Source organism: Vicugna pacos, chromosome 34 (genome assembly GCF_048564905.1).
Source record: "Vicugna pacos chromosome 34, VicPac4, whole genome shotgun sequence".
NCBI classification, from domain to species: domain Eukaryota; kingdom Metazoa; phylum Chordata; class Mammalia; order Artiodactyla; family Camelidae; genus Vicugna; species Vicugna pacos.
The window spans coordinates 14,358,734-14,385,313 of NC_133020.1; the positions used below are offsets into that span (position 1 = coordinate 14,358,734).

The window sequence follows — 26,580 nt, forward strand, 5'->3', positions numbered from 1 at the left end:
CCAGTCACTGACAAGCAATCCCACGCAGGAGTTTATGCTCCATCCAGAGCATACCACCATTAGAAGGAGAAGGGCAGAAGACAGTCTCCCTCCCCCTCTCCTACCTATGTCTCTGCCACGGTCAGGTGCATGACACTGTTCTACTGATATCTGCAATCCAGCCTTTCTGGGGGATTCCTGTAGGACCTGCAAGAATCCAGGAGGCAGACTGACACCCTAGACGCCATATTTAAAAGATACGTGTGTTCAGAAGCCAAAGAACAGAGGCCCTGCCCAGAGGTTATTTTGATGAGAGAAGCACTCATGTGCCTCTATGCTTGTTTGTCTTCATTATAATTAGACTGCTAGCTCCTCAGGGTAAAACTTATCTAACCATAAGCTTCTGAGGGTACCCTTCATTACTAAGGATAAATAAGGAAATAACAGGAAACCATCAAACTCTTTACTAGGAAACAAAAAATATTTATTTTTATTCTATGGAAACTTTCATAAAGTAATGGGCAATGATAATATGGGGACAATTTGCCCAATTTCTCCCAATTTTAGCACTGGATTAACTTCTTGGATTTGACTGTGTGAAAAGAACAGGTGGGGTGTTGTTTGCTTTGTTTCTTGGTATGTGTGTGTGTGTTTTAAATCACAAATGGCAAGTCGTTCCAGAAATACAGTTTATTATATGGTGAGAGGGCAGGAAAGACATTTCCTAAATCCATTCATTCGTTCATCCCACGCCACTGAGCACTTACTTTGGGCCAGGAGCTCTGCTAGGTAGTAAGGGTACAATGATGGGGAAAGTACACAGAAAAAAAATTGCCATTAAAGTGAGTTTGGTGAGGAGAGGCCTCTTCCATGGGCTGAGGCCGTCTGATTCTAACTGGGGCCCCACAGCTGTTCAACCCTCTTCAGCCTGCTGGGCCAACAGGGCTCCCTGACACAGACACGACCCCGCCGGAACGCAGTCCCATTCTGAACTGATCCCTCTGCCGGGTCAGACTCATGTCACCGCCCAGACACCCTGGTGGGCCTGACTCACTCCCCGAGCTGGGCTGCAGTGGGGAGTGGATGCCCCCAGGTGCCCTCTCACAGCCACACCTCCTCCAGCCCTTCCAGAAAGGCCCCTCAAGGTTTCCAGCGTTCCAGCAACCAGACCTTCCAGTTGGGCAGAAATTTCCTGCCGTGGCAACCGAGAGGCATTATGTTTTGTTTTATTTTAATTGCTCTGTTCATCCTCAGGCAGCCCCACCCACTGTTCTAATTCCATTCAAGCTGTTCTTTTTGGACCTTTATTTTTGTGTCTGAGAAAGGGGAACTAACTGGGAGAGAGGTAGAGAGAAGCTGGAAAATGAGATGAAAATTGAGGGTGAGTCCCTCGTATCCCTGTTCTGACTACTTTCTCTCTCAAATGTGTCACCTCCACACATCCAACAGCCAAGTTTGTCCCCAGGCTCCTCACCTCAAGGAGGAGTAGGCTGCCTTAACTGAGCCAGAATACATGTCACAGGAGTTGGCAATAATTAAAGGATAAAGCAGACATCTGTGTCTTCAGAAAATAACACACATGCACACTGCTCTTAATTTAAAATTAATAACAATGTCAGGCTAATGTAATTAATGCCTCATTTATTAGGTCCAGTGGGAAACAAACTAGTGTTCTATGTAATTGATTCTCCCAGATTCCTGCAGTCTACAATTTGGGGAATCAAAATCGTTTCAACATTTTTCATCGGTGTGGAACTCTTTGTAAATATATTATATCATTTTCTATTTGTTCAAACAGAACCCACCCAACATAATTTATTTACCCTCCATAAGGACAGAACCATTTCTGTCATTATACACCCATGACCTGGTGGAGTCCTCAGGCTCCCAATAAACGTTTGGAGACCAAATAAGTAATTATAACCCCCGATATTGAACTTTGATGTAGAAAAATCATGAACTCTTGGGCCTTGGAATTATAGACAGCTGTTTGCCTTTACCTTGTATTATATTTCTTGCATTTTTATTTGTGTTTTTATAATTCTTCTGTCTCCTCCCTCACCATAAAGCTGCCAGCTTCTTGCTTCTGTTTCTAAAAGTTCCTCCCTGCCCCACTAACACACTGATTCTAATCTGCTGTAGATCAGAATTAAGCTTATTAGGTCATGCCTGAAATAGAAGGAAATAGTCTCTAAGAGAGGAGGAGTAGCCCTGAGGATTTGGGGGTCCATGCTGGCCCCCCAAAGACCTTTTTGGCTGCCTTCTGGTTTCTCAGCTGTGTTTCAGATGGCTGCGCCTGCCGTGTGAGTAACTCCCAGGCAAGTCAAGCGTTACGGTAAGAGGTACTATAGAAACTCATAATAAATGAGTCTTACACGGGTTGGAACCTCTCATCATATGTCACCCAGGAAAAGATCGCTTCTGATCATAGGATCTGACATCTAAATTAACTGGTTCCTCCACATTTGTGAGCCAAAGCCAAGAGAAGTCACACTCCAGACAAGGAAGGGGCCCTGACAGGCAACAAAATTCCTCAAAATTCAGGAGTAAACCAAATCTTCCATTTGCTGGTGCTTTGGGTCCACCAGACCTTCCCTCCCTGGGTCCTAGGGACTCCAAATTTATCACGCAATCAATCCAGCACGATTGAGCGTTTCCTAGAGTTCCCAAGAAACTGAGAGCTTCTCTCCTTTGTGCTAAAACACAAAGTAGATGAAAAGCAAAAGAGTGAAAATCTTGATTTTGAGTTTACTAAGAAATCATTCGGCCTTCTATAATACATTCTTTCACTCACGAAGAGTTCAATGAAGACAGAAAAGAACTGGTCCAAAATAGCGATGAAGGAAGTGAGGAAATAAGATTAGCATCAGACCCATCAGATCTCACCCTTGGTGGGCCGCTAATACCATCTCTGTTCCAAAGCAAACTGGTTAAGATCTGAGTCTTCCTCCCACTTCGTGGTCTGGTTTAGGGCCAGAGGGTTCTTTGTTGGTTGGGGTAAGTAAGAGAAGGGCCAGGAGGAGGCAGAACTCAAGGCTTCTCCCTGTCAGCAGCTGCCCCACCAGGTGACCCTGGGCAGGCTGTCTTAGCACTTTTGGAGCCCAGTTCTCAGTCTGTAAAGGGAGTGATGATTGTATCCCTCTGCTCCCAGGATGGTAGGAGACCTTGCTAATTGGTTTTTGGAAAATTTTGTATTATTGGATGAAAGCATTTATAAGGTTTGAGCTCTGTTTTTAGCCAAGTTTCTGTACAGTTGGATTTTCTTGACTATGGGAATGGGGCTTTTATGAGTGTCATGATGAACAGATGCCTTTATAAACCTCTTATGTTTCCCTCTGACTCATTTTTCATCTCATAGGCAATCAACACAAACTCCTTCAACTCTAAGAAAAATTCTTTGGTGGGGAGGGTATAGCTCAGTGGTAGGACACATGCTTAGCATGTACGAGGTCCTGGATTCAATCCCCAGTACCTCCATTTGGGGGAAAAAAAAGTTTAAAAAAAGATAAATAAATAACAATTTTTTAAAGAAAAATTCTTTGAAAATTTTAAATTCTAAAAATATGTGGTATAAACTAAATTTTTCTAAATCGAATTATGGATTCATTGCAGTAATAAACTGTGCTTGCTTAAAATTTTAAATTTTGAATGTTTTAGAAATGATTATGTTTTTCAAAGTGAATAGCTACCTTCTGATATTATCTTTTTTAACTGCTATATTGAGGTATAACTGACATACAATACACTGTTTAAATTGTACAATTTGAAAAGTTTTGACATACATATACATCCATGAAGCCATTACCCCAATCAAAATAATGAACTTACAATTAAAAACCTCCCTACAAATAAAAGTCCAGGACCGGATGGCTTCACCGGGGAATTCTACCAAACATACAAAGAAGAACTCATACCAGTCCTTCTCAAACTCTTCCAGACGATTGAAAAGGAGGGAACACTCCCAAACTCATTCTATGAAGCCACCATCACCCTGATACCAAAACCAGGCAAAGACACTACAAAAAAAGAGAATTATAGGCCAATATCACTGATGAACATAGACGCCAAAATCCTCACCAAAATTTTAGCAGATAGAATCCAACAACACATAAAAAAGATTATACATCATGACCAAGTGGGGTTCATGCCAGGGACACAAGGCTGGTTCAACATACGCAAATCAATCAATGTAATACATCACATCAACAAGAGAAAGGACAAAAACCACATGATCATCTCAATCGATGCAGAAAAAGCATTTGATAAAATTCAACACCCATTTATGATAAAAACTCTCGCCAAAGTGGGTATAGAGGGAACATATCTCAACATAATAAAAGCTATATATGACAAACCTATAGCCAGCATAGTTCTCAACGGTGAAAAACTCAAAAGCTTCCCACTAAAATCTGGGACAAGACAAGGATGCCCACTATCACCACTCCTATTCAATATAGTCCTGGAAGTCCTAGCCACAGCAATCAGGCAAGAGAAAGAAATAAAAGGGATCCAAATTGGAAAAGAAGAGGTAAAAGTGTCATTATATGCTGACGACATGTTACTATATATAGAAAACCCTAAAAGGTCCACAAAAAAGCTACTAGAGCTGATCGAAGAATTCAGCAAGGTAGCAGGTTACAAAATTAATGTTCAAAAATCAGTTGCCTTTCTTTACACTAAACTATAAATCAACAGAAAAAGAAAGTAAAGAAACAATCCCCTTTAAAATAGCACCCAAAGTAATAAAATATCTGGGAATAAATCTAACCAAGGAGGCGAAAGAATTATACACAGAAAACTATAAACCATTGATGAAGGAAATTAAAGAAGACTTTAAAAAATGGAAAGATATTCCATGCTCTTGGATTGGAAGAATCAATATTGTTAAAATGGTCACACTGCCCAAGGCAATCTATAGATTTAATGCAATCCCTATCCAATTACCCAGGACATATTTCACAGAACTAGAACAAATCATAATAAAATTTATATGGAACCATCAAAGACCTAGAATTGCTAAAGCATTACTGAAGAGAAAGAAAGAGGCTGGAGGAATAAAAAAAAATTAAAAAAAAATAATGAACTTACTTATCACTCCTCAAACTTTGCCCTTTTGGAATCCCTCACTGTCTCCCCTTCCCCCATAGTCTGCATTTTCTAGAATTTGGTATTAATAGAATCAAAAAACTTGTGCTCTCTTTTGCCTGGATTCTTTCATTCAGTGTAATTATTTTGAGATTTATTCCATGTTGTTGGGTGTACTATACTTCATTCCTTTTTATTGCTTAATGGTATTCCATTTCCTTTTTATTGCTTAATGGTATTCCATTGTGTGGATATACCACATTTGTTTATCTCTTCACTTACTGATGGACGTTTGGGTTGTTTCCAATTTGGGGCTATTATGACTTAAGCTGCTATGGACATTCATGTACACGTCTTTGCATGAATATGTCCTTTTATTTATCTTGGGCAAATACCTAGGAGGAGAATGGCTAAGTCATATGATACAATATTATCTTCTGAGTAGATCCTAAATAAATAGATACTGTGTTCACAAGCATGATGCATGTGAACCCCTACATATACTTCTCTTGATGCCTCCAAGTGTTTATCATGTTTATCATGAAAAAAAAGAACAAAAAAATTAAACTTTTTTTCTTTCCTTATGATAATAGAAAAAATATACTTTTGTGTTACATGTGCAATTTACAAAATGCCTTTGCATATATGTTCTTAACATATCCTCACAAATAAGTTCTTCCTCTATTTCTATGATTCACTCCAATTGATTCTCTCTGCATAGCAGTAACATCTCCAAGACTAGAGGTGTTCTCAAAAGAACTGCACATCCAAATTGCTTTTGCTCCCTTGTTTCTCAAACCCTAGGTCATACTCTCTAGCCAAAAGTCTACACTGTCCCAACCTCAGAAGAAAATCTGCAAGGTGTGGACCAGATCCTTCACTTGCCTGCTCTTGGCTGTGTCCCCTTTCTCTCTCTCATTTCCATGGATACAGACTCATTACTCACTAATGCTGACATTTTTATCTTACAAACTTCATATCTGGACTTCAACTCATTCACAGATATCTCCACTAAAAAGATACGGAAATTATAAATTCCAAAGCTCTGAATCCTCTTGCCATGCTGTTTAAGTTAGGAAATAATATTATTTCAGAGATATTTTTGAAAACTAACCTTGCATGTTCACTGTTTTCTGCCAGAAATCATTCCATTCAATTGTTGCAGAAAATTTTAGTGAGACCCTTAGAATCTTCACTCCAAAATCTCATCTACTCTCTCTCCATCCCCTTCTGCACTATCTTCTGCTTTCTTACTGCCTTTTCTTTCTTCACTCTTTCACTTTCTTCTAAGGTTTGGAGAAAACTCAGTCAAAGACTACAGGAGAGAATTCTAAAAAGAGTAGCTTTGGGACAACTGGTATCCTCATTGTAGAAGCTAGATTATATCCCTCCTTATGCAAAACTACAATTTAATGTGGATTTTAAAATTTTAAAATAGAACTACCAAAGCACTGAAAAATATGAGATTTAAAAAATATTATTAGGATGGGAGAAGTCTTCCTAAGTAAATGTAAAACTTAGAAGAATAAAGAAAATTATTGATAGAGTGATTATGTAAATTTTCCATTTCTGTATGTGAAAGACATCATAACAAAGTTTAAGAAGCAGATTGGGAGAAAATACTTGCAGTATTCATATAAGGGGAAAGGTTACTACTCAATATATAAAAAGTTCCTCAAGATTTGTGTATTTTACTGTACATAAATTTTACTTCAAAAAATAAAAAGGACTGTAAACAAATACTAAAGTTGCTGATAAGCATTTGGAGGACTTCGTGTACTGATATTAACAGCTGACTTTGAAATGTACAAAAATAAGGTGGATTGATAAATGAATAAAGGGATGGACAGATAGAAAGATACGTGATAAAAATAAATATGGTAAAATGCTAATTATCAGTTCTAGATGGTGGATGTTTATCGATGTCTACTGCATAGTTCTTTTAACTCTTCTATATGTTGGAAATTTTTCATAATAAACTGCTGGGGGAAAGCCCCTGAAAATGAATTAAAAAATACATATAACTCCTAAGAACAGTAAACAAAGCAAATGAGTAGACACTTTGAAATAAAGAAAAACAAATGGACCAAAAATTAAAAAAAGGATGTTCAATCTCACATGGAATCAGCCACAATTTATAAAGCTTGATAACATTCAACAGAAATGCACACAGACGGGGAAAAAATACACCTGTAAGAATATTTATTGATTTTTTGTTGTTGTTGAAAATAGAAAAGAGAAAAGAAAGAAAGAAAGAAAAGGGGAAAAAAAAGAAAAGAAACAGCCCAAATACCCATCCCTGGGGAAATGTTTGAATGACTGACAGTGAGTCTATGGTACAGAACCCTGGGTAGCAGTGGAGAAGAGTGAGGTAGTTCTGGGTGCCCTGACGTGAGATCTCCAAGGTCTACTGCTCATCAAAAAAACGAATGTTGCAAAGTGAATTGTATAAAATGAACACTTTCATAAAAAATAATACTAGAACTATGAATGTATGCAAATGCACAGAAAAAATGTCCAAAAGGATACATAATCAATCTGTTATTCAACCTAGGAAAAGAGTGAAAATGGAGGGAGGGAAGAAGACACTAAAAAGACATTTAATCTACCCTATAGACTCCCATGTCATTGGGACTTCTTATGACGAGCATGCAATACTTTTTGTAACTTTTTTAATTACCTAAATTGGTCCATGATGCTAATAAAGACTATTATCTGAATATCCTTAAAACACCCTGTGAAAGTTGCAAAATTCAGTCAAGAATCCACATATTTTTCCTTACGTCAAAAGCCTGAAGTCTTGCAGACCAAACATCTGGTGATCTTTTACAGGATTTTTCTTTACTTTTTCTCTGAATGTCTCAGCATTCATGTCTATTAAGCCAAATGGTCACAAGCCTATAAACCATGTGAAAGTTCTTTCTTCTCCCAAGCACTGCCCCTAGGGCTTAACCCAACCCTGGATGCGAAGCCTGGTCCCATTAGAAGCTCCATTGAGAGGAAAGTGTCCTTAAACATAATGGAACATATTCTGAGCTAAATGCCAAAGAGTAGATGGGTCAGGGAGAGGAGAGTTTTACAAAAACACTGCAAGCCAAAGGAAAGAGAGACGTACTTGGGCGTACAGCTCCAGTCAGCAAGCCGGAAGAGACTGCCTGGAGGCAGACAGAATGGTAGATCATTCTTTCAAAGTGAAGGTTCTAGCTCTGCAGAGACACGCAGACGTGGACAGAGGAGCAGAAGAGCTGAGTTGGGATACACTCTCTGAAAGATTATGTGCCCACGACGAACAGGCCCCATTCCCACGAAGAGCCTCAGAGCATTTCACAAACATTCTTGTCACGAGTGGGGAGGGCACTCAGCTTCTTGCCCACCTGTGGCTCTGTTACCTGCAAACTGGGTTCGTCTCTTGCTGGGTGTCGAGCCAAGACACAACCAAGCCAAAGCCCAGGAGAAGGAAGGTTATTACTCACAGCAAGCAAGGAGAATACTGGGGATCTTTTCTAAAGGAGTATCTCCCCAAACAGCAAAACTGGGGAAGTTTTAAGCTAAGAATATGCATACTCATGAAGGGGTTTGAGCAGAGGAGAATTCAGCACAGCATTAGGGCAAAGGTCAACAGAGTCCAAGCTTCAGTTGATTGAAGTCAGGAGGGTCAACATCATCCCTCCATCCTCCACCTGAACAGGGGCCTTAGTTCTAGCAGAACTCAATGATATATTATTATGTGTAGCCCTTGAGGAGGACTCTGCTGTAGCATGCACTATTGACCAACTGCCTTTTCTCCGTTCCTGCATTCCTTTGTTCCCTTAGGATCATTAATTACTGAGACCTGCTCAAGGGCAAGCATTGAGGCCAGGCTAGACCACTAATGGCTTAGACCAAAAGGGGTTCTCTTATGTCAAGAAAGCCAATCCTGGTTCTCTTCCTCCAGGGACACCCTAACCTATCTGCTTACAGCTTCTCTGGCAGGGATTGGATGGCTTGCATCTGGACTCTGGCAAAAACACCTGTGTCCAGGTGAGGATGTCACATAGCCAGTACCAGGATGCCATTCCCAGAGCACGTGTCTTGCTGCCTCTGCTGAAGGAAAAATCCCCCCGTGCTTTTGAGGGAGGCAGCGGTGCCCTGGTCACATTTGCCCTTATTTTACACTTCAGTTCACTCAACTCACATGTATGGGGTACTTAATTAATGCCAGACACTAAGCTTTGCTCTGGAAATACAAAAATGAGTGGTATGACCCTCTCCCCAAGAATCTCACAGTCTGCTGGGTAAATATTTATAATACGATGGATGTTTGTGAAAGGTACTGTGACAACACAAAGTCAACAGAGATCAACCGCTGGGGAAGGGAAAAGACGGGCCCAATGTCACGGAAGGTGAGCTCTGAGCTGTGCTTTAAAAATGAGTAGGAACTCAAGGGAATGAGGAGATTAGCCAAAGCCTTGGAGAAAATATTTGCAGAAGACCTATCTGATAAAGGACTTATCTAAAATATACAAAGAATTCTTAAAACTCAACAATAAGAAAACAACAACCTGATTAAAAAATTGGCAAAACATCTGATTGGACACCTCCTCAAAGAAGATACACAGATGGTAAATAAGCATATGAAAAGACACTCCACATCATATGTCACTGGGGAAATGCAAGTTAAAACAGCAACGAGATACCACTACACACCTGTTAGAATGGTGCAAATCAAAAACAGTGATAACACCAAATGCTGGAGAGGATGTGGAGCAAAAAGAAGTCTCCTTCATTGCTGGTGGGAATGCAAAATGGTACAGCCACTTTGGATGACAGTTTGGCAGTTCCTTGTAAAACTAAACATATTTGACCAAATAATCCAGCAATCACAGTCCTTGGTATTCACCCAAAGGAGCTGAATTGATGTCCACCCGGCACCTGCACACAGATGTTTGTAGCAGCTTTATTCCTAATTGCCAAAACTTGGAGACAATCAAGATGTCCCTCAGGAGGTAAATGGATAAACCAACTGTGGTACGTCCAGAAAACAGAATATTACGCAGTGCTAAAAAGAAATGAGCTATCAAGCTATGAAAAGACATAGAAGAACTTTAAATGCATATTACTAAATGAAAGAAGCCAACCTGAAAATCCTACATGTTGTATGATACGATATGATATACTGGATATGATGTGTATGATATGATATGATACTGGATATGATATGTATGATATATGATATACTGGATATGGTATATAGAGACAGTAAAAAGATTGCCAGAGGTTGGTCGCAGGGAAGGATGAATAGGCAGAACACAGAGGATCTTTTAGGGCAGTGAAACTATACTGTGTGATTCCACAGTAGTGGATACATGTCATTGTACATGTGTCAAAACTCAGAGTGCACATCACCAAGAATGAACCCTACTGTAAAGTATGGACTCCAGGTGATATATACCCAGGTTGGTTTATCAATTATAATACATGTCCCATTCTGGTGTGGGCCACTGATAGTGGGGGAGACTGTAAAGGGGAAGCAGGAATATATGGGAACTCTCTGTCCCTTCCACTCAATTTTGCTATAAACCTAAAATTGCTCTAAAAAATAAAGTCTATTTAAAAGGCAAAAAAGTGAGTAGGAGGTTCCACACTGGCTACCACACATGCTCCTCCTGTAGGTAAGAGAACCCGGCAAAGTCAAGCCCTCTGGATGACACAGGAAGCACTCATGTGAATAAATACAAAGATACTTTTAAAATTATCATAATTATATTTGATGGGTAGGGGAAAGGCAGACAGTGAATGTAAAGCACTGAGCACTGAGGATGGCACTGTAAATTCCCAGGATGTGGAGGCTGTTATTCTTCTTACCCTCTTCCTCTGCTTCGTCCCCCTCCTCCTCCTCATTAGCATTCCAGAAAGGGGGAACGTGTTTAAGGCTCAGAGATAGAAAATCCCACTAGGCTGTTGAGCGTGCACAGAGGGGGTCGTGTCTCTGGGACACAGGAACAGGGGTAGGAGCAGGAAGAGACAGGCCAGGTCCTGCAGAGCCATAATTAGTCCCAAAGAACTTTGGGTTTTATCTCACATGTAAACAGAGATGGTCTTAAGCAAGAATCCCTGAGCTCAGATTTGCACTTCTGAAAGATTGGGGATGGGATTCAGCCTGGTGGCCGCTGCCATCACCTAAGAGAGGAATTATGCTGTCCTGGGCCAAGCAGCAGGAGGAAGAGCAGTGCGAATGGAGACTGAGTCGGCAGGACTGACAGACTTTCTTAGATGGTAGAGGTGAGGTGGGAAGAGAGAGGTTGCTAGGATGGTATCTGGGTTTCTGGTTTTAGCGAACAAGAATGATGGGGACATCAAGGGGTGGCAGGGGTTGGGAGAAGGCAGTGAGGTAGAGAGAAGAGAGCAAAGACAATGAGAGTTCTCTGTCCCCAAGCACTTCCTGGACGGCCCCACCGATGATCGCGGAGGCAGCATTTAGGGGGCACGAGACACGGCCCTGCCACTCTGCTGAGCCTTCTGCCTGCACTGTCTCATTTAATCCTCCTAACAACCTCATGAAATAGACATTGTCATTATCCTTATTTTACAGATAAGGAAACTGAGGCTTACAAACCTGCCTAAAGTCACAAAGTGGTGGAGCAGAGCTCTACCCCCATGTCTCCCTGACTGCAAAGCCCACATCCCTGAAACCAAGACACTCCATGGACCCACTGACTCACCATCACCTCCAGCCTTTCACCTCTGTGTGATGTACAAACACGTGGCCTTGTCTCCCTAGCAGAGCCAGGCCCCATCTGGATGCATGGCTTGGTCCCTCAGCTGGGGATCCCTGGCAGGGGGCAGCTGGCACCACTGGACATGGTGTCCCTGTGGCCCATTTGCTAAGCACACTTTCCTTGTTCTCACCTTGGGGCAGGATCAGGCCCATGTGAGGACACCACAAATCCAGGAAGAGATTTCAGCTGCTAGAAGGGCATGTTCTCTTCTGGTTGAATGACACTTCCCAGAGGAGGGGCCCTTTTCTGCACCTGCTGCTACCTCCCGTCTGGACAGGGTGCACGGCCCCAGGAACTAAATAAGCCACCGTGTCAAGGTGGGGTTTTCATTAAGAAAAAGGAAAAGTAGAATTAGGGGTGAACACTGGACCAGGAGGAAATAAAAGATGGATGTATACTTGGTACACTGGTCATGAAAACCATTGGGACTGTGAAATTTGCTTTCCTCAGCAATGTGGAGCAATGAAAATTGCTACAGTTAATTAATGGCTGTGACTTTTAGCACAGCAGTTTGTAAATGCCAGTCCTCGGGCCAAGTAAGTCCATGATGAAGTGTCACTGCAAGATGAAATGGGAAAAGTAATGGCAATGCAATGTGCTTGTGTGTGTGTACATATAATACATATCACTATCACTTTTCCAACCGCCTTTCTTGGGAAAAACTCTCCCTTATTCTAAGACTATTATCTTCTCATCATTAGAGTAGTTTTTACATTCCAAGCAGCAACTCCAAAATTCTAGAACAATGACTGCCGTTAGCAAACTTTATTTCATCATTTAACCAACATTCAGTAAATATCTACTCTCCGCCAAGATGTCCCAGAAAACAAGACCAACCAACTCCTGCACTTACAGAGATTACCCAGCAGGAACGGTGGGTGCTGGGGACATCATACGGAACGTGAACCCCGTGTTCTCCTCCACGGGAGCATGTGACAGGTCACCTCTCCTCACTGGGGCATCCGGAAAGGCTTCATGGAGAAAATGGTGCCTAAGCTGAGCCCTATAAAATGAGTAGGGGTTAGCTGGATGAAGTGGCTCTAAGTGGTGGCAGTTTTGAGCAATGGGAGGGAGGTGGTGAGACTCAAGTGTCAGGAGGCTGGCTATGTCACAGGAGCACGCTACTGGTTTACATCTAGATCGTCTACAGCCAAGGAAGGAAAGTTCCCCAGCACAGGGTGAGCCAGAATCAAACCCACAGGCTGTGTTTCCAGAAGACGCTCCTAGCTGCTTGCAGCACAGACACCGAGTGATAGATGTCAGACTGCACACTCTCCGGCTCTGGTGATGAATAATAAGTGTCCAGTGAGTAAGATGCTGTCACTAGCTGGCAAGGCAGGGCAAACAGGTCACTGTTCTGAGCGCTCTACGCTTCATTTTTTCCTGTGTCTAAAATAAGAGGGTTAGATCATACAAAATACTATAATTAAAATAGATCCCCAGCAGGGATATACTGTAGAGCACAGGGAATTATACCCATTACCTTGTAATAATAGAATATAATCTGCAAAAATACTGAGTCACTATACACCTGAAACTAACACATTATAGTAAATCAACTACACTTCAGTTTAATCAATTAATTAATTAAAATAAAATAAGAGGATTAGATTAAATAAGCTCTAAGTTGTATCTCGGGTAAATATTCCATAATGATAGATGTATAGCAGCTGCCATTTGTTGAGCATTTGCAAACTGAAGTCACGGTGTTAGGTGTTGTACGTATGTTATCAACAACTCTCATCACAGCCCCATGACGTAGGTGTTACAGATGAGAAACTCAGACACAGAGCAAAAGTTCCAAGGTCATGCTCTAGTACATAGCAGATCCAGGATTCAAACCCAGGTCTGTTAGATCCCCAAATCCATGCTCTCTCCATCAGTCTGTACACGGTACCGTGAAGTTTCGTGACGCTTTATGATTTCACTGGTGTTCCTCAGCCTGGCATCCAGAGTCTCTTCTGTGCCACTCTCCCCCTTGGCTCTATCAGACTGGCCTCTGGGCTAGCCCAGTACCACCATCCCCCTGCAGCACTCTGCTCATGCTGTTCATCCTTGATCTCCCCAACACCTCCTCCCTCCCACTGGAATGAAATCAAGCAAGCAACTGGATGATGACCCAGAAACAAAACACACTGAGCAGGGTCATACACTGAACACACACACATGAGAGATGTTATAGGAGAGGATATTTGAGGTCCAACTGGGTCTTCAGAGTAGCCTTAGTAGAGAGAGTGACAGGATAAAGGTCTTGGCAGGAGCTCTTGCAACTGTGACAACTGGACCAAGTACAGCGGGATAGAAGGCACAGAAGTCCAGACATGATGCTGGCCAAGAGTGGCCCAGGAAGTGGCAGTGGAATTCCTGGGGCTGTGGAACTGGGTGGAGTTCCAGAGCAGGCGCTTCAGCCATGAGGAACAAGGCAAGAAACACCACCACAGTGGAGCCCAAGTCGGGGACTTGGCTCCGACGGACAAAGAAGAAGCTCAGTCACTGATGAGGGAGCCTTATGTGAGCTAGACCAGCAACAAAACTCTCCAAATAGGATGAGCACCAGGTGTTGGGACAAATCTGAGTCTGGTACCTTGGACAGGGAACAAGTGAGGTCACTACAAGGATCTTGGCGGCTTTGCTTCTAATCCTCGCCATGACGCCCACCAGCTGGGTACCCTTGAGACGCTTCTGGGAGACAACTCTCCCTGGGCCTCTCCTGAGTTTGCGTGTCTCGTGAGAGGCACTGATTACTGCTTGTTCCAGATTTATCTTTTCAAAGACAATGGTACGAAAAACAGCCTTGGAAGATAGAGTCTCCCTTTGGAACAAAAATCAAGAAGGCTTTCCCCCTATTATAAAAGATTTGGGTTCCCTAAACTCAAGATTCTTTTTCTGAAAAAACAGACTCACAGATAGATGTAGAGAAAGAACTAGCGGTTACCAGTGGGGAGAAGGAAGGGGGAGGGGCAAGATGGAGGTGGAGGATTAAGAGGGACAAACTATCAGGTATAAAATCAGCTGCAAGGATGTACTGTACAACATGGGGAATGTAGCCAATATTTTATAATAACTATAAACTGAGTATAACCTTTAAACCTGTATGAATCACTATACTGTATACCTATAACATATAATATTCAATTTATATTCAATAATATTTCAATTTAAAATATATGATACTATAAAATAAATAAATATAATTTTTTTAAAGATTCTTTTTCTGTAATGAAATCCACATCACGTGCAGGTGTCATCTGGTCCACTTAGCATATTTACTCAACAAATTCTATTCCTCCCTTCAACCTCCTCTCAGAGAGGTGGTACAGGGATCATAAAAAGAACTCATTGCAAATGCTAATATGAGCCATTAAAGTTATTATTCCTAATGCAAATTCTACAACTTTTTCAAATCCCAGCTCATTTTCTTCACCTCCGTGATGACCTTTCCATGTACTCCAGGACAGAGGTTACTCATACAATGTATACACACTGTCAAACATTTTCACACTTACTTCTTGAGTGTTATTTTTCACTCCCAGACTTGATTATTCATGTTGGAGGGTGGGGATGATATCTCCCACCTCTTCTGGATCACGTATCTACACTTAGCTTTAATGATAAGATGCCCAGTAAACACCTGTAAATTGATGAGTCTCATATGTCATCATTCTACCTACCTATTACCAGGAGAAGCTTAAGAAAAGTCAATAGGAAAGAATGTTAATTGTTTTTAATCAGTTTTACTGTCTCTGTGATACAGGCTTTCTAGCCTTGAGAGAGGGCAGGCTGATAAAAACTGTCTGTGGGATGGCAAGCCCATTGAACTTATCTGAAAGGCTCATTCAGTTCATGTGTTCACTGCACATTTGCATCAAATGTATTATTAAGCACAGACTTACGAATTTATAGATGCGAAGCAGAATGCGGTAATTCATAGCAGTTCTTTCAAGCAGCGCATCATGTGGAACAGGCCATCCGCCCACCCACAGGAAACAGGCTGGGTCGAATTTCAGAAGCCGCATCTTTACCCTGTTCCTGGGATCTCTGAGCCACAAAGCATGTCATCTATTCAAAAAAGATGTTAATTAATGGAATTGAGTTCTGAACTATCATGGTCAGCAAGCAATAACTCTTAGGAGTAAAAGCAAGACTAAAGCAACAAAAACCAAAATTAAGCTGATAGTACAAATAGTTATTATGCTACTGTCATCATTATATATGTTCAGGGTATCCAGGCAGTTTATTTTCTCCAAGATACTTGTCCTGCAAGGTGGGCAGAGGTGCCTTGGTCATGACTTCAAACTCTAAGAGCCATGCATCTCAAACACATGGTTTACCAAGTGCTGAAAATGTTATCTCAATGAGTTATGCTAAGATGCTGCACTGTTTCTACAGAGCCACCTGTACAAATCCAAAATTCTACTGTCATTGGGTACAAAAGACCACAAAGTAATATGAATCTATCATTTCACAAATCTGCAAATGAGGATTTGCCCTCCCCAAAAGGGCCCAAATGTGGAAATCTATCAGAGTTAGAATCTGACATGTCCACATTTTCATCACCTGTGAGTAGAAAGAATTGAAGAGGTTACAAAGAGAATCTTCCTGTCTCCTGATCTCCTATGTTCTAGTCTAAAACACGTATCGCCCACCATGTTCTTTAACTTGGATTTAAAAACAAAACACAAAACAAAATCAAAAGACAATATTCTCAGGTAACTTTACAACCTGTGAAATTAAGTGAAACCATGTGTATAGTGTGTCTGATTCATGATAAGCATTCACTGAATGTTAGTTCACTTCTCTCTTTCCTTTTCCCTAAATAAACCGGAAATTAGGGATAAGAATATGCCACCAAACCTAAGAGGGCAGGGACAGAGACAACAGACCACTCATCAAATGTTAACTCCATCCCACCAGCCATGTGTAGGGGAGGGAGCAAGAGGGACCCAGGTATCTGTTGCCACTGGAGATGAGGACACAGGTCTTTGAAAGTCTGTGCAGCAATGAGATCCACCAGATTAATAGATCCTAATCTTTTGGGTAGGTTCAGGTATCCCTAGGCAGGTGACACACAGACTATTCACATGGGCCATCAGGAAATGGAATTTTACCATCTCTTTCTTTCACCAGAGCATGAGGGGTTTGCAATGTGAAGACTAGTGAATGGACTGAAAGGCAGCCTTACACAGCTGTGCCTGTGACAAATTACTCACTATGCTGCAAGGTAGCAAAATGTGCCACACAAAAATGTGCCTCGTTGGCCTGAGGACTAATTTAGGCTGATTATTTTTAGGAAACCGAAGACTTGGGAACATTGACCTTCCCCTTAACTGCCTAAGAGAATTTAGATAGAGGGCTTGTTTCTGGAGGAGAGCTATTACCAGAGGTATCTGCAAAGACTGTGGGATTAGGTATTTATCAACTATACTTCAATAAAAAGAAATAAAAAATAAAAATAATTTAAATAATTTTAAAAAAGAATATGGGCTAGGTGTGGCAGGGAAAACTTAGCAGGACCTGAGATCAGAGTTCACTCTGTGTCCCACTGTCTCTGCAAAGCCCAGCGAGCATTCATTTACCAAACATTTGTTTTTCTAATTCCATGTGAATTGCTTCTCTCCCCTTGGAAATCCCAAACCACTACCTCCAACGTTCTCTTTTGTCTTCAGCTGGAGATGGTGTTTAAGGAGAGGGCTTCAGCTAACATTTTGGTGAGTTACTCAGTTTTCCTGGGTCTCTCCCATGGACACATGTATTCGACTTTTGTTTCATTTTCTCCTGTTTATCTGTTTCATGTCAATTTCATTCTCAGCCCAACCAGAAGAGCCTAGAAGGGTAAAGAAAAATTTCTTCTCCTCAACAATGCAGCCACTCCCATGCAGGCAGCCAGGCCGACCATGTTGCCCAGAGCCAAGACCAGAGCAGATCTCCAGCACATCCTTGACTGAAGAGGACTGCAGAGTTAATTAAAAATCCAAAACAAAGGGATCAATCTCACAAACCAATATATCATTGTTGTTGATGCATAAGAGGTGAAACTCTAACCTTGGGCAAGTCAAAATACTCTCTCTATAAGTTAAGTACAATTGTGTCTGGCAGCAGATATCAGATCAGGTGTAAATAACTGTGAGACCTGGAGATGAAAGCTCCAGTCCTCTTTGCATTTTGTGATGCTATTTTGCAGGAATCTGGTGTTACTGCCTTTTTTCCCTTTTGTTCTGTGCCATCCTCTTCTCTCAAGTGAGGAAACATTGCTGGGAGGAGTGCTCAGAGCCCTTGTCTCTGGTTTGCCAGAAGGCAAGGGAAGAAAGAATGGAGATTCTGGGTTGAGTTTTGGAATGTAAAGATTACTCAGAATAAGCTCTTAAAGCCGAAACCTCAGATAACAATTTTAGATAAGAAGAGCAAAACTTCAGATAGCAATTTTAGGTTCTTGCACCTGCCATACAAATGTCCACATTTTAATGAGTGTTTTTGCTTCTTTTATTCAAGGGCCTTGGAATTCTTTAGGATGAAAGGCCCCAGGAGCCTGAAAGGGATTAATGACAGGCTTTCTGCGTTATTATCCTCCCACAGACACCTGCAATCTGGGGGCAAAGGTGAACCTCCTGCCTGAAGCATGGCTGGATGGGGGGGGGGGGTGCTGCAGTTTTTGTTGCTTCAGAAAAGCTCTCCAGGGGTGACCATCAGCACCAAGAAAAGAGGGGAAGGAGTGATAACACTCGTAACAACAACAGCACGAGTGAGATGTCACGAGGCGCCGTCCTCAGCACCTTGAATTTCAGCCTGACAGCAGTAGTATGCATTTCCATTTTCCAGGTGAGGAAACTGAGGCACAGAGAGATTAAGTAACTTGCTCAAGCTTAAACATCTTATAAACACCAGAAACTGACATTGTACATCAAAAAATTTAAAAATCACAATTAAAAAAACTTATAAGTCAGACAAGACAGGATTTGAATCCAAGTGGTCTGAGTCTGGTAACTAAGCCCTTGACAGAAAGTCAGTCAAAGCTTTTTCATCCTGTCCATTTCGTAAAAGACTTGACCGGCTCAGGTGGGCTTGGAGCCCCCATATCCTGCCCTTGCTCCTCCTTCTGTACCTCTGGTCTCATCACTGATGCATGCCTACCCACTGTGTCCAAGAAAGCCATTGAAGGACGCTCAAGGACGCAACAGGGTACCCGCTGAGCGTCCAATCCTCGGGTCTGTCTAAGAAGCTGCCGCGTCAGGCCAGGTTGAGCGGCCTAACAGCTACAGGCGGGAGAGTGGAGGGCTGCCTGCAAATACAAAGTAGAGCTCTTTCCGCAGAGCAGCCCGGGAGCCGGAAGACCAGGCAACCGACACCAAATGAGGAATTGCTGAAGGAACTAGAGAGACTTAGCCTGGGGAAGAAAAGACTCAGAAGGCAGGAGCACTATCCTCCAATATCAGATCCGTTCTTTTGGGAAAAAGGATGCAGTCCTGCTGGAAAGTCCCAGTGCCGAGAATCCACACAAAGACAAGGAAGCTCATTTCAGCTAGAGCTGTCCAGAGACCAACGCTCACTGGAACCAAGAGCGTCCCTATGGGGCCCTCCCAGGTTCAAAAGTCTCTCCATGTCCCTTTTCTTATTTGCAGAGAAAAGGCTTCAGCCTCCTAGACCTTCCCTGAGTTCCAAAGGGCAGATTCAAACAGTTACTAATCTGGGAAGGGAGGGGATGCAGAAACAAGGGAGGAACAGTCAAGACACAATAGTGCAGGGATGGGGCAGGGTCCAGTTTCATCCCCATGGGACGTACATAACAATACCTTAAAGTTCTTCTACAAGAACTAAGGCCCCCACCCAGGTGGAGGATGATAACTTCAGGCTGAGCACAAGATTCCTGGAACACCATCCTATTACCTCACCACTAACCAATCAGAAGAAAGTCACACATCCTGCAGCCCTCATCCCCAATTTTGCCTATAAAAACTGTTCTGTGAAAACCATCAGGGAGTTTGGAGCTTTTTAGAGCATGAGCTGCCTCTCCTCCTTGCTTGGCCCTGCAATAAACTTTTCTCTGCCCCAAACTCTGATGCTTCAGTTTGGCCTCCTGATGTGTTAGACATACGAACTTGTTCTGGTAACACTTAAAAGTCTCCAAAAGAGTCACGGTTTCAGTCTGAATGACTGGTCACCAAAAGGAGGGAACACAGCCCCTTGGCTCCCGGATAACTCGGGTAGGTTTCAAAACATTTCCAAGCATGTAACTTTTAAATTTACACATCCCAGATTTTTGTAGATAATCCTATGATCGATCTGTAACTACAAGGATTACACTTTGTTTCAACATTTCCATCACTTCCACTATGGTAATTGAGCCTGTGCCTTCACGGGCTTCTCCGCCTTCCTCTATTTGTGAGCTCCCTGCCAGCAGAGGAAACAACCCAGGAATGTTGTGTTGAATGGAAAAGGCAGGAAAGCACTGTTTGACTTGGAATCCAATGACATGTGGCCCGCAGGCGGAGGACACACCGGGCTTACTGAACAGGGTGTTCTTTTGGGGTCTAGGGAACTCGGTGAAAGAATCTAAGTTCGCAACAAATGAGAGGAAAGAGAAGGGAAGAGCAGGGACCAGTGTGGTGTCCATACATGTATGATGGAAAACAGTTTTCTAGAGGCAATCATCTTGCTGCAGTGTGGTTTGTTTTGCTTTATGCTTTTTTTTTTTAAGAAAATACATCACAAGCCTAGGGACTAAGATAGTAATTTTTAACTACAGTTTATAGGGAGGGAGGAATTAAGAAAAAAAAAGCAAGGAGAGAGAGCGAGCGAGAGAGAGAGAGAGAGAGACTTCCAAAAGACCTCAGGAAGGAAGTAAACAGATTCCATACAGTCGGGGTGCCAGGACAATGCGGCTTCAATCAGAGGGCTAGAGCAGAAGCTCTCTCAGGTTTCCGCCTAGTTTATGATGCTTTGATTATTGCAAGAGGAATGTCAGCCCCATGCAGTGGGAGAGGACAGGAAGCACGTGACGGGGAGTCACCTCGTCCCTGGCTTGGCTGTGGGACTTTAACTAAATCACCGCATCTCTTTGAGCCTCAGGGTCACATGTGTGTCCACATGAAACTTTTAGGACAGATGTCTCCAAGACCCCTTCTAACTCTGAAGTTCAGTGATTCCAGGATTAAATTCTAAAAGAGCTTGTAATTGCCCTGGAAGTGTCTTCCTCCAGGTAAAACTGAGGAAATGGAGAGAATAGCAGAAAGGGAATTTGTCCATGAGCATTTTGAAGAGTTTGTAAAAAGGAACAGAGCTGGGGGAGGGTGTAGCTCAGTGATGGAGCACGTGCTTGGCATGCATAAGGTCCTGGGTTCAATCCCCAGTATCTCCATTAAATAGATAAATAAACCTAATTACCCCCCCTAAAACAAAGACAACAAAAAAATTTTAAAAACAACAAAAAAAGGAACAGAACCAATGAGAAATGTACGCAGGGAAACTAGACTTTTCCTGGGGGTCAAATACCTCTGTTCCTACTCGTGTCTTATGATTACCAACGGGAGGGCAAAAGCAACCTCAGGTCGCCCCCTCCCTTCTGGAAATCTCCTCAAAAAATAAGGTGATGCATGGTAACCTGAAGAGATGTAGATAGATCTATGAGGCATCAGCAACTGATCTTTGTCATTAGCCAGGTCAGGCCTCACGCTCTGTGGACCACGTGTACAAGTGGGTCACCCAACACCCAGAATTAAAGCAAAGAATCTGGAAGGATAAGTCCGGCAAAATGTGGAATGGCCTGGGGAGGTGTCAGGATAGAAATTTTCATAGAAAACTCTGGAAGCACCAAGAAGCCAGAACAGTTGGGGACTGGTTACCTTCTCACAAGGAGATCCTGTTCCGGAGTCCTCAAAAGCAACCTCCAAAATAGCCAACTGCTGCCTAAATGCCTGCCCTCAGTCACAGGCGACTCCCGGCAGAACCGTGAGGAGTCAGTGCCGACACGTGAGTGCTGGAGCTGGGGGAACATATTCGTGCACATCTCCTCCTGCTGCCAGAGAGCCAGGTTTGGGTCCAGGTTGCTCTGGAGAAACTGACAGCACTGTCTGTGAGCTGGAGGACGAGGGCCTCCGAGGGGGCACGGCCCCTGAGGTGCTCAGTACAGCGATCCCTCCTGAAAGCCAGTGAAGTACTTGATGCTTCATATGTAACTGATTGTCATCTCCGGGCAAGAAGCCACCAATAAAGACCCATGCCCGCGGTGGGGTGACGTCATAATAGTACGTGTGTGTACGCAGTTCTGCATAACAGGCCTTTCATGTACGCCTCCTCTTCGGTGCTCAGGACAACCCTGTGAAGCAAACAGAACTGATATTATCACCCCGCTTCAAAAATAAAAATCCCAAGGCTCAAAGTGACTTAATGACATACTCCAGGTTCCATGGCTAGGGAGTGTCAGAGCCTCGATTTTAGTGTTCACGTTGATAAAAGGCAGTACTTCAGAAAAGAGGAGACATAACCAATCCTCTGGGCTTTGCTTCAGAATTTACTTTCATTCATCTGCTGTGGATGTAAGCCTCAGCAAGCCAAGCGTGTGCGCTTTCCTGGGTGAGAGGCTCCCAATCCCTGCAAATCATTAGTTTCTCCCAGCTGATTCCCCCCACACACCGCCCCAGAATCACACTGGGTGCTCACGTGAACCCTTCCTGCTGCGCTCCAGCACCAGCGAGTACTTAATATACTGAACGTCCATGCAGTCCTCACCAAGCCCCACCGGGCTCTGTGGCCACAAGAAAATGCTACTTTTATTCTCCAGGAATTTACAGTCTTAGGAAGTAAGAGAAGATGGTATCAAGTTACACGTGGAACAAACTGCTTCACAAAATGCCACGATTCGTAGGAGAACATGAAATCTGAATATAGGCAGACAATGTCTCGACTGGGGAAAAATCACTGGGTTTGGCTGTACTTCTATGTCTAAAGCTAACTGCTTGAACAGCACATTTGCCTTGTTCACGGTCGTTAGTAAATAAAAACGTGTTTGCGTATTACAAAGGCAGGCTTAGATTTTGCAAGCCTTACACTTACCACTACTACTACTACTAAGATACTGGACAGTTCCTTTTAACCTTGTAAATTCCTTGAGTGTCAATTACGACTCAGTAATAACAACTTCCATTAATGATATGCTTACCTGTGCCTGGCATTTTAATAGTGCTTTATACTTGTTACCTCATGTAATTGCCTCCAAGACCCTATGAAGTACCTGTTATTATTTCCACTCTTCAGACACAGAACCTGAGGACTAGACTAGAAAGATTCTGAATAAACTAGCTCCCAGTTCTGTAACCGGAAAAAGTAGATTTGAACCAAGATCTGCTTAAATCCAAAGCTCTTGAAAAGATCACATTTCCTCATTTTAGCTATATGACATCCTCATGAAGTAGGAAAGGTTTTATTAACCCCATTTTGAAGATGAGGAAATGGATTTATTTAAAGTTTCAATGACTTACATAAGAGTTTTAGCCCTAACCCGACAATTGCATGCTACCTACAAGCCATTCTATGATCTTTATACAGTATCAGCAACTACTTAAATCAAGAAGGAAAGCCAGAATATTGCAATTAGCTTTGAGACTGAAGTATCAGCTGCATTTTTAACCACTCATTTTTAACTGTTCTTTGCTACATGGGCAGTATTGCCTCTAAACGTTAAAATTCTACCCTTTTACCCAATAGAGAATGCAGAAGGTCTGGAATCTTCAAAGCCAAGCTAGAAATGAACTACATTTAAGAAAACTCCTATTCTGGACACTCTCAAAGCCACATGATGCCAGAAATGGTTGGAACCTTGAGCAGACTTTCTTGAGCACTTATCCACTTAAAACTAGCAGTTATGATGGAATCACTGATGACTCAGCCAACTCCAAATTCCACTGGGATTCCTCTCCGCAAGCCCTGTCCATTTTCAGTTTCCCTCCATAAAGATTCCATCTCTGAACTTCTGCCATACTCGTTAATCACCCCAGCAGCAAAATGTGTGTCCAGGCCGTGGCACTCCTGCTTGCACAGAACTTCCCTTAGAACTGTATTCCTGCCGTAACTTATCAGAAAGTCATGGGTCATCATCTGTAAAGTCATATCCTCAAGGTCATCCTCATCAGTAAAATAATATTAATAAACCGACCTGGCTGCATTATGGGGATTAAGTGAGACAATGAACAAAATTAATGATGATGAGGAGTTTAAGTCTGTTAAATTTTATTAAGGAGAGTATGAGTAATCAGGACATGCAATTCGATTTTTTTTTTAAACTCTGAATTAGATCTTTTCTCAGTCAAACACTGATTTAAGAAAGAAATAGACAAGAGGTAGGGTTATTCAAATAGTCGATTTGGATCATGTTGTGCCTGTGATGTCTGGATGGATCAGGGAGAGAAGGCAAGGTTGGGAACCATCTACTTTTACATATTAGAGGGAGGAAAGGCTTGCATGAAGAGGTTGTATTTTTAGGCCTTTGCTCCCTTACTCCCACTATGCCTACATATTCTATTTTTCTATGTTATAAATTAAAAGCAATAAGGCTCAGTGAGGGCACACCTTACTGAAAGGAAGTGTATGAGCTAGAAGTGAGGACGGAAGTGGAAGTAATTTCAGTTTCTAACACTGTGTTAGTTTCCTAAGGCTCCTGGAACAAATTGACACAAAACCTGATAGCTTAAAGCAACAGAAATTTACTTTCTCGCATTTCTGGAGGCCAAAAGTCTTGAAGTTGTTTCACTGGGCAAAAATTAAGATGTCAGCGGGGCCACGCTTCTTCTGGAGGCTCAGGGGAGACGCCTTCCCTGCCTCTTCCAGCATTCCTTGGCCTGTGGGACTTCACTCCAGCCTCTGCCTCCATGGCCACGTTGCTATCCCCTCTTCTGTGTGTCTAAGCTCCCTCTGCTCCCCCTTACAAGGATACACGTGACTGCATTTAGGGCTTACCCTGAGGATCCATGGTTATCTCCTGATCTCAAGATCCTCAATGTTATCATATCTACAAACTCCTTTTTTGGCATATTAGGTAACATTCACAGGTTCCAAAAATTAGGAGGTGAATATCCTCTTTTGGGGGGGGGGTGGATTTTTGAGCCTACCACAACCACTTTATCTGCTAGACACCAGGTCCACAAAGAGAGATCTTGGAGATGCCACTGACTAGACTATTGCCCTTGACTTTGAAGAGGTTTTCCTCCAGACCATCACACAAAAGTTTTATTTACTAGAACAAGTTGGGCTCATTCAATCCATTTCAAGTCAGCAAAGGATAACCGAGCAAGTACCCGTGCCTCGGGCACCATGGGGATTTCTGAGATGAGTAAGGTTTCTTCTTTGCCCCTTGGGAACAAACCAGGTGAACTAGAGGAAACCTCAGTTCCACTTTCCTTTATATACAATAACAGAATAAACAAGAGATCAGTAAGAATGAAGACCAGGAGCCACATGGGGACAAAAGCCCTGGTCCCAAGAGGATCCAATGCCAGCTCCGATGCCCATGAGGTCAAATCTATTCCCTGAACATAGTCACTAAATGACATAAAGTCTCTAGACACTTTTTAGTATTTGGGGTAGGGGGAGCAGAAATAAGTTAAAATTCATGGGAAAACTGCAAAAATAAGAATAATACAAAGAATAGTCATCTATCCTTTCCCCAAATTTAGCTATTGTTACAATTTTACCTCACTTGCTTTATCAGGTGTGTTCTAGCCCATTCTTTCTCTCTGTCTCATAAATAAATGTTTCTAAACCTTCTGATAATAAATTGCTTACGCAGGGCCTTTTGCTCCTAAATACTTTTATTATTTTGTACGATTAAGGATATTTTCTTACAAAACCTTAGTGCAGTTATCAATTTTAGTAAATTTAGCACTGAACATTACTTTTATTTAATCAATTATCAGATTTCCAATTATATCAATTGACTCAATAAAGTCCTTTATTTTTAGTTTTTTTTGCCTCCTTCAGTACAAAATCCAGCCTAGGATCAGGTACTGCATTTAGTTGTCATGTCTCCTTAATTCCCTTAAGCTTTTCTCTACCTTTTGACATTGACATTGCCAATGACATTGACATTTTTGAAGAATACAGTCCAACTTTTTAAATAGAATGTTATGTATTTGTTTATTTGTTTATCTACTGCCTATATATTTCTCAGTAGGGCTTATTAATTTCTGTTTTTTCCAATCATTTATCATTCAATGCCATACTTAATTGTCTTGGTATTCAAATTGTATGATTTAACCAGTAGAAATCCCTTCAAGGTGGTCCTTGTGAATGCCCCTCATCATTTTTTTTTTTCCAAGCATTTCTTTTCTTTCTGGCAAAATGTTCCAAGTTTATCATGTACCTACAGGATCCTTCCTTTGGAATTGGCCATTTCTTTGAAAAGCTCTTGGAATTAGAGGCCAAGATTTGAGTGCTAGGTGCTCATTGCTACTGGGGAGACTTTGCTTCTAGGATCTTTCAATAGACAAAACTAGAACAAAATACACGTACTTACACATGTAAATACAAATATAATACACATATAAACACAAATATAATACACATGTATACATACTTATGTGCACATGTGTATGTATATATGTATACATATGCATGCAAATGTGTGTATATGTATCCGTACGGAAACATATATATAAAATCACGAGTTCACACTGATGCCTTTAATTTAATCCACCCTTACAGGCTTCCTTCTTGCCTTCCCCATTCCATAGTTTGATGTCCTTTTCCCATATGGGAATTCTCACTCCCAATA

At 42.0% G+C, this 26,580-nt stretch overlaps 1 long non-coding RNA gene across 4 annotated transcripts in view; it reads right to left on the bottom strand.

Moving 5' to 3' along the window:
• The window catches only part of LOC116276874 (uncharacterized), a 65,847-nt gene that overhangs the window by 35,181 nt on the left and 4,086 nt on the right, over positions 1–26,580 (bottom strand). For all 4 annotated transcript variants that reach the window (XR_012066926.1, XR_012066925.1, XR_012066924.1 and 1 more), the window contains exons 3-4: positions 21,659–22,131; positions 15,716–15,881 (exon numbers count right to left, since the gene is read on the bottom strand). This is a non-coding gene — a long non-coding RNA (uncharacterized lncRNA). The remainder of the gene's footprint in view (positions 1–15,715; positions 15,882–21,658; positions 22,132–26,580) is intronic.